Below are 9,521 nucleotides of genomic sequence, written 5' to 3' on the forward strand. Positions count from 1 at the left end.
GGCGAGAAGGTCTTGCATTCCTGGCTGGGATCAAACTGATTGCCACATTTGGGGTCAGAAGGGAATTTTACCCCACAGCAGATTGGCAGGGACTGTGGGACTTTATGCCTTGGTAACGTGCAGCATGGTCATCCTCAGATCCTCTGTGCAGATCTTATCCAATTACTTCTCTGCCATTACAGCAGAAAAGCACTAACAGAGCCCTCGTCTGCCCTACATTTTACCTGTGGTAGGTTCAGGGTGTTCTTGGTTTTGTTTTTCAGTTTTGTGCATTTTGTAACTGTTTGAAGTGGACGACTTTTAGGCATTTTTGAGTAGACGGTTGCCTGTGAGTGCAGGGGAATGGATTCAATAACACCTTCCTGCCGTACGGTCTTAAATGCCTGGGAAACAGGTGATGTCTGCTATCCTGGCCAACACTGGAGTTTAAAACAGAGCCCTCCAGGGCTAAATGCAGGGATCTCTGCACCTTTAAAGAGCTGGACTCTACGGCTGAGGCCGTAACTCTCTCTTCCGTGGATTGGCTGTAAAGAGGGACGTGCACTGACCAGCAGGCCACAATAGCACTTGGGGGGGCTCCATGCTGCTGTGATTGCAATGTTAATAAATAACAGCTCTCTTCCAAGCAACCTTCATGCTGGTGTAAGAAAATTGCCCTACATTGCAGGGAGAATTCAGAGTCCTTTATTATGAATGGAATAAAATATAATTAGGTGAGAAACTCAGACTGGAGGGCTGCAGGTAGTTAAATATTTCCACTTTTCTGAAGATTAATATAATGATTACTCTGTCTAAATAATGTCCAAGCCCTGGCCTTAATATTACCTATCTTTAAGAGCTCATTTATTACAGCGGTAAATCATCCTTAAGCCAAAGAATCAGAAATAATTGGCCTTATATGCTGCTATCCATTTTATCGTCTACTCTTTCCCCCTAATCCTTTGTCCTATTTTCTTTTCCCCTTCCGTTCTCTGGCAGGTCTCCTTAGCACCCATTTTTTCCTGTTCTGTTCCTCAGTAGAAACTGAGCCTTGGTTCTGCAGAGCTTGCTTTCCTTCTCCAGGAATCGCTGTGACAGGCGCAGCATAGAAATGCTCTGTATTGCAGTAGTGCTGTGATAACCTGTGGTCGGAGAGCAGAAGCCTGTGTTTCCCTCAAATAGCTGAGCTACCCACTACCCAGCAGGATAAGATCCTACCGTAGCTGTCTAGAAGAGGACTAAGTCCTTTACCAGAAGGATAAGAGGGTCGGATCATGCCCCTAATAGAGGGGACAGGGCAAAAAGGGAAAGGAAACCCCAAAGGATGGGGATTTCTGTGCAGTCTACCTCGTCGGCTGGGAAGTGAGATTTGCCCTGCTCTCTGTGGCATTTAGGAGAGCTGTGTGGCCCTTCAAACCTCTGCAAGTCTCATGATCTGTGAGGAAAAAGCTGAGATTTTAGGACACCCTGCAGAGGCCCCGTTCTCCTGCCTCTCCCTGGCATCCGGACTTCAGAGGTTCTCCAAAAAGCCATTCCTGGTCCACGGGCTTCTTCCCCTGCTACTCCCTAAATTGCGTTTGCCACGGAGCCACAAATAAGCCATGGAGAGTTCATGCTGATGAGATTTCTCCCATGGTTTTGGAGTGGTGCAAGGCTATAAAGAGCAGCCATCCCCCAGCTCTATCTGCAATGGAGGGGAGAATGACACCGGATAGGTTCAAACACATTCAGTAAAGAAGTCACACCATTTTCAAGGGGCTTTCCTTGCTCTCAAGGTTGGGAGCGACTGCAAAAGAGGCCTTCAGAACATCGGGCTTTCCATGGAGAGCTCAAATAAAACCCCACCAAGTCAGGATAATGCATGGCAGTCCAGCAGCGTGACAGTCTCTACATTTCTGACCACGCGTGAGCTGTGGTAAGTGTTCATAACATCTCCGTTAGCTACAATTGGCCTGTCTTGGACGCCCATATGGGAATCCTCCCCTCAGCTGCATCCTCCCTGGTAGGAATGATGACGGCCCTGGGTGCAAGACAAAGTGACCGGGTCCTCCTAGCAATGGAGAGCTGAAGCAGCACCGGGTCAGGGCTGCATTCTCAAAATGGACTTAAAAATGGGGTGCACACGCTGTTTGGGGATTCGGGTGTTTTCTTTCGTCTACAAATAGATGCCTATAACCGAGAAATTTCATCCCAGGTTAACCTTCCTGCTTTATGACTCTTCTATGCAGTGTTTTGGGTGCAGGGGGGCATGGAGAAGGGCAGGGTTGGAGGGTCAGGTCCCAGTTGTATATAGGGGAAAGTATGTACTATGGGTTGTGGCGAAGAGATATGCCTTTCTAACAGGCTTAACTTGCTGTTCCCTTGGTCGTGTAGGTGCATCGGGTATGTGTATAGCAACCAGCTCTTTGGGGTACGTTCATCAATAGGATTTGTGTGCACTGGAGTTTATTTGTGGCCAGTCACTCTTCAATAACTAATTCAATAACTGAATAAAGTGGGCACAGCTTAGGAGCACGCGCTGCTCAGAACGTATAGGATTCAGAGTGCAGGGCTTTTTTCCTTTTAATAAACAGGCAGAATTTGTGGGGGTATACACCAGTGTTTGGTGTGTGTGTGTGTGTGTGTGTGTGAGAGAGAGTGAGAATCTAACCCCTTCCAAGAACGGACACCAGTGGAGTGCAAAATAAAGATTACATCTCATGAATAATGCATGCCACAGCAAACTGGTTTAATAAATTACCCAAGTACATTCTCCAGTCGGAGGGGGAAAAAATCATTACAAACATCTTTCTAAAGAAATGACAAGATAACCATATAAAAAATGGGCCTGAAGCGCTCTTATGAATAGGGGTCAATTTGAAATTAAAGATAAAGGTTATGCAGCCCAATAATGGCTGCGTATGGAAACGTAGCGTAATACAAAGTCCAAATACTGCCTACATTTACTTGATGCCAGTCAGGCCGGTCATACAGTTGTCAGGTTCGTCTCTGAGGTCTGGGTGCTGAGTGGGGGACATTTGGGATTGGGCAGGTGAGCTCGTCTGGGCGTGGACCTTCTCTTAGAGCACAGGTGTCAAATAAATGGCTTGCGGGCTGGATGTGGCCCGTGGAGCCCTGTGATCTGGCCCGTGGGTCTCAGGCTGACCCTGAGCAAGTGCCGGGGGGCTGCAGAGTCTGTCTGACAGGACCTGGCACCGTGGGTGCTGCACATAGCACAGGGGGCTGGTCCGGGGGCACAATGCATGTAGCATCTGTGCTGAATCAGCCCAAAGCGCTGGCTCCAGGGCCAATCTGGATTGGGCCCCACACCACTCATGTGCAGCAGAGTGCAGGGCCAGTCCAGTGGGGCACAACCTGAAACACCCCACACTGGCTCCCTGTGCTATGGCCCTCCATGCCACATATACCAGCTCTAGTCTAGGGCTCATCACTGCACATGGCATAGGGTGCCAGCCTGGGGCATATGCTGCCCTGCTGGGCTGGCCCTGCACACTAGCTGTGTGCATGGTCCTGATCTAGTCTGCAGACTGGTCCAGGGACCCTCAACCAGCCCATGGGGTGGGATGAGTTGAAACCCCTTTATTATAGAGTAGTGAGTTGCTTAAAACCGGCTGCCATCAAAATACGTCAGAGGTTCTGGGGTGTATCCTGGGCTGATGCTCCCATCTGTGTGTATTAAATCCCCAGGGGTTGTGTTAGCCTAATGGCAAGTCCCCCAACCACTACTCTAAGCAGCTCCACAGTCCAGAATAAAGGACAGGATGCGTGGCCACTCTGTCTCCAGCTCTAGCTACGCTCATACGGCGGGGAGAGTGACACTGAACTATCCCTGAACTGGGGCTTTCATCTTGGGAAGCAGCTCCAAGAGCCATTCCACTTCCAGACAGGCATAAGTAAGTCTTAGTATGGGAGAAAATCTTACCCAGTGTATTTACTACTTATTCATTGCTAATGTTAAATTGCTCATTGGACTACAGATGTGACAATAGTTGGAATAGAAACTACATGAACCTCCTGATTCCGACAGCATCCCTCGGCTCCAAAAAATCGCTGAGATCTCCTCTGGAGTAGAATAACCCGTCCATTTTTAGTTCTGGATCCCCAGTGAACTAAAACTTTCCATTTTTTCGGAAGCGGAAAGCGTTATTGTTTGTGACTAGGTATCGTTCTCTTTCCACATCAGGGTGTCTCGTTTGATGAGGAAGTCATGTCAATAGTGCAGGCGCAAAGCACTTGCTCAACGTTTCCACTAAAAAGCAAATCGCTCTTTGGTGGGAAGCCAGGTGCGTTTCCCCCCTTCCTCAGTGTCTGAAGCAGTTTATTTTAACAAGGCTATTTGAATACATTTCAGACTTATCTTTAGGATGATTCAGGATCCGTTTGAGGGGAAGAACAGATGGTGAGAGGAGCAACAGAACTTCAGAAAGCTCTCGACTAGATGAGACCACCCTCTTTCCAAGTAATTGAAGGAAGGGGTTGGTATCGCATCTTGCCAACTGGCTAGCGCTCCCAAAATGAGTCAGCTGTGGCTCTTACAGCCTGTTCTTTTAAAGGGGCGTGATGCTCAGGGCCGCACCTGAGCTGCAGGTAGAGAAGCAGAACAGCGACGCCTCCGCTAAGTCATCAGCCTGTTCTGCAGGGGTGATGCAAGCCCCCTGGTCAAAATCAGCCCAGTGTCATGCCCACCTTTGTAACAGCCGACCCCTGGGGCACAACGACTGCTGCTGGCTAATGGAGTTGCTTCTCAGCAGAAGCCAGCCCGCAGTGGAAGAGGCCATGGGAAGCTCAGTGGTGGGCAATCTAGACCCCCTGCCTAAATCCATTTCTGCATTCACAAAAGACAGTTTGGTACGGATGGGGGGCATGGAGAAGGGCAGGGTTGGTGGTGGAGTTTCTCCATCAGAGGTGGGCAAAACGCAGCCCAAGGGCCGGATGCGGCCCGCCAAGCCATTCTCTCCGGCCTGTGGGGCCCCTAAAAAAATTTAGAAAATTAATATTTATCTGCCCCTGGCTGTCTGTCATGTGGCCCTTGAGGCTTGCCAAAAATCAGTAAGCGGCCCTCCACCCGAAATAATTGTCCGCCCCTGCTCTACATGGTGGAGCTCCATTGCTGGTATAGCGTGAGATGCTTGAGGGGGGCTTTGATACAACGAGGCTCCTTCACTGGGGAGCTGAGCTGATGGTGAGTGCATTTGAGCAGGACCCCCAAATAGGAGCAGGGAATTAGTCTGGACTTTGAAATGGTTGCTAATCTGCATATATATGCATCTCCTTCCCTACGAGCCCTTTAACAAAAGCCCATGGATCTGGGGCCCAACCTCGCGAAGAGGGATTTTATTGTTTTTTAATCTGGAGAGGAGCATACGTGGATGGGGAGTCAGGGTGCAGAGCAAGTCCACTGTGCTTGGGAATGTCACAGCAGGTTTTATTTGCTGTGTGAGATGGTGATCGGTACACAGCTTCATTTAACACCCTCCTTCGAAAGCTTCAACATGACTTTCTCAGGCAAGTGTAACGTGCTGTTGCCATCTAGCGGCTGAACAGGAAAGGCTTTTTGAAATACAACAGATGGAAACCGATTGGGGAGTGGCATGAAGTCAGAGACATTTCGTTTTTTTAGGGAGGTGATGCCTGAGTTGGGGACCTGTGTCCTGTTGCGGTGGGCAGCATATGAATAAGTAATGACAAAACTGTTTTTTCTTTGGGGCATTTCCAGCCCACTAAGTCAAAGCAAACACCAAGTTTCATGTCAGTCTAAATTTTGGGTGCACGATCCATGACTCGGGAGCTTCAGAGTCACAGATTGCTGCGTGGTTCCTTACGACGTCATGCTGTGCCTGCAGCGGTCCAGCTGCTTTTCAGAACTAGCAAAGAGACCCCAAATCGTCCGCTCCTCCCCGGAAGAGGCAAGCAGATGTGTATGGATCCATAGCTCTTTTATGGCACTCGTTATCAATAGATTTATTGATAGATCGCGAAGCATTTCACAATGCAGATTTATCCCCACTTTACAGGAGAAAGTGAAGTACGGAGAGATGACGAGCTTTACCCAAATGAGAACTTGCTTGGTTTTCATAAAAGGGCCTTCTGTCATTGGGAGAGATTACAGTGTTTTGTGCTGGTGAGGGGTTTTTTGTTTTGGGGTTGTTGTTTTTTAAATACCCGTTTAGGTGGGGGGTTTTTTACTTGAAAACTCCTTCACAAACCAAGCTTTACAGCTTTTATAGTTTCTTTTGAACTGAAAACCTTTAAAATGTTAACGGAAGCCCTTACCATTGTCAACATTACTTGCAAAATAGAGCGGGCAGTTTTGTTTTTTTTTACCAGATTTCAATATCATTCATTTTTTTCCCTGTGCTTTAGTCCCTGTGATGAATGCCTTAGCTTTGATTTTGTGATACGATCAGCTACCCGCCTTTGTGAATTGTACTTTTGTTTGTTCCCCTTGTGTCCCTTCGGAGACTTTAATTATGAAATGGGCTTTTAAGCCGTTGAATGCAAAATGCCGCTGACGGGGTCTTTGCGGGAGTGGTCTGGAGGCAGACCCTAATAAGCACCACGTGGTACATGCAGGAAGCCACGGTGATCATTCAAACGACTTGCTGTACTGCAACTGATGGCAACCAGTAAATGCAAACTTACTTTTTACGTCGGTTAACTTAACCACTGCTTCTGCAGTGCGCTAGAGAGGACAGCGACAAGGAATGCTCCAGTTTCACAAGGCTAAATCATCATTATTTTTGTATTGCTTTACCACCTAAGCTGCCCCAACTGATATCAAGCCCCAGTTGGCTTAGTCAGTCCTTGACCTGCAGAGTTACGGCTTACAGCCAGGGAGGGGAAGGAGACGCAGGCACAGAGAGGAGAGTAACAAGGTCGCCAGCAGAGCGGAGGACGGACCTAAGCCCTCCTGGTCGTGTCCACTACCTCATCCACTAGATCACGCTGCCACCAAGTCCTCTAACCACCTTGAATGAAAAACGAAAGCAAGACCGGAGCACATTAATCAGATGAGGCCCTCCTTTAAATCACTAGCTTATCCCTCCTTTTTTCCTCCTTCCCATGTAATTATTTTTAAAGAAAAATTAATTTTGCTTAATGGGAACAAAGTAAGCTTAACTTTCGATAAGCTTTGTCTGTTGCAACTCTCCATCTGGTAAGCTTTTTTAAAAATTATTTTTAAACTGGCCCAGTAAATTGTGTGTGCTTAAGAGGCACTTCTCATTAAGATGAAATACTTTGATCTCTTAGAGTCATCTCTTTTTAAAGAGGTAATGATATATTTAAATTTTTCTTCCCAGCTGACCCAGTTTCATCAGCAAATCCATCTCCCCTGTCAATGCTAAGAGATATGCACTTTTAAAAAAATTTTAATGGATGCGTCTCTCACAGCGGATCGATGGGAGTAAGGGGTGAAGAGGAATGTTCTGGGGATAAGCAAGAGGGAGTATTAAGGGGAAAAAAAGTGGCAAGGTGTTTTATTTGCCTTGCTTTTTTCCAGAGACAACTATACAGGTGGTGTGAATAAAGGCTATAGGAAGACCAAGAGCCATGGGTGCACTATATATAGATGTACAGCTGTTCCTTTCAGGTGTTGTAACTCAAAACCGTCGGATGATTAATTTTGGAAGTTGAAATGTATAGCAGATTCTGATTACATCTGAGTGTCTGTAATTTAGCTACTTAGTGAAATTAACTCAATGTTTTTAGTGCAGTGTGAGGACAATAACATGTGAAAAGCCTTAAGTGCAAGTTTAACTATATGCTCTTTTTTCTTCCAATTTGCAAAGTTTATTTTTAACTTTCGAAATATTTTTTTTTTCCCAACGTGTCTCCATCAACCCAGACAAATGAATTTGCTTCCCTCTGCTGTCAGCTGGAGTCAGCAACACTCTGTTCCCATTTCCTCGGTTGTGTCAGATTGCCATTTGGAGACAGATCCTAAAGACAGCCCGGCTACTTCTGGGAGAACTCGAATTAAGGAGCATTGGTTTGAGTCTCCAAAGCACCTATAGTAAGCGACTTTAAGAGCATGAAAGTCAGTAGGGCTTTGTTCCTAAGTCCCTTAGATATTTCTATGTCTCCCAGCTCAAATTTTTCACAACTCTTCACTTAATGGACACCCTATGTTAGACTCCTTTGACAAATTGGGCCCCAGCTGTGAGCAGAGGCCCCCTCTAAAGAGTCTAGGCTCTCTTAAGAATCTTTCAGGTACATTTGCCGCTGTTGTCTTCCCATTTGCCATAGCTAGACGGCATGACCAATATTCGCCTGGTTTTAAGGATTTTAATATGAACATTCGAATATAATAAAAGGCTTAGTTTGTCTGCGTGTCTGTCTGTCCGTAATGCTTCTAGCCAACCGTGCATGTGCCGCCAAGAGGGTGGGCAGCAATTGGCTGGGCGGCCTGGGCTGCATGGGCCCAAGTTTGCACCACTGCTGGGGAAGTTTGGCAGTGGGAAACACACCCCAGCTGTCCAAGCAGCAGGGCTCCTTGCCCTCCTCTCTGCCTGAGGGCAAAGGAGGGGTTGATGGTGGCAGCACCCGCCCAAAACAGCTGGCGGGGGGGTGCAAGGTTGGACCCAAAGTGGGGGGAGAGGGGAAAAGGGGGGTTGAACCCGAAGCAGCAGTGGGGGAGTGAAGTTGGACCTAAAGTGGCGGGGGGAGAGAGGGAGTGGGATTGGACCTGAAGCAGTGGGTGGGGAGTAGGGGTGGACCCAAAGCAGTGGGAGGAGATGGGGGAAGCAGGGCCAGACCCAAAATGGTAGGGAGGATGGGGGGAGTGGGGTTGGACCTGAAGTGGCACGGGGTTGGGGGAACAGGGTCGGACCAAAGCGATGGGGGGAGGGGAAGAACAGGGCCAGATTTGAAGCATGGGGGGAGCATGGTCAAACCCAAAGTGGTGGGGGGTAGGGAGGGGAGCAGGCTCAGACCCAAAGAGGCGAGCGGGGTCAGACACAAAGCAGAGGGGGAAAGAAATGGGGCTGGGCCTGAAGCAGTGGGGAGAGGGGCGCACGGTCAGATCCAAAACTGCGGGGCAGGGGATGGGACAGACCCAAAGCGGGGGTGGCGGGGTTGGATCAAAGTGGTGGGGGAGGGGACCTGGACCCAAAGCGGGGAGGAGAGGGGGAGTGGGGCCAGAACCGAAGCAACAGGGAAGGTGGGGTCAGGGAACCGAAAGGGTGGGAGGGAGTGGGCAGAGTGGGGCTGGACCGAAATGGCAGGAGGAGTGGGGCTGGACCCCAAAGTGGCTGGAGGGAAGCAGGGGGTGGTGGGGGAGTGGGGTCAGACTTGAAGCAGTGGGGGAATGGAGTCAGACTCTGTGTCTGAAACCACTCTCCCCCTCCCCCCAGTCACTAAGTGGCAGTGGGGTGAGAGGGAGCAGGGCTGGATCCAAAGTAGCAGGGATGGGAAGCAGGGTTGGATCCGAAGCGGGCGGGGGGGCAGAGTCAGACCCAAAGCGGGGGGCAGGAGTGGGGCTGGAACCGAAGTGGCAGGGGAAGCAGGGTTAGACCTGAAGTGGCGGGAAGGCGTGGGGCTGG

This window comes from Crocodylus porosus, unplaced genomic scaffold, assembly GCF_001723895.1.
Source record: "Crocodylus porosus isolate Cpor-Errol unplaced genomic scaffold, CroPor_comp1, whole genome shotgun sequence".
Taxonomy (NCBI): Eukaryota; Metazoa; Chordata; order Crocodylia; family Crocodylidae; genus Crocodylus; species Crocodylus porosus.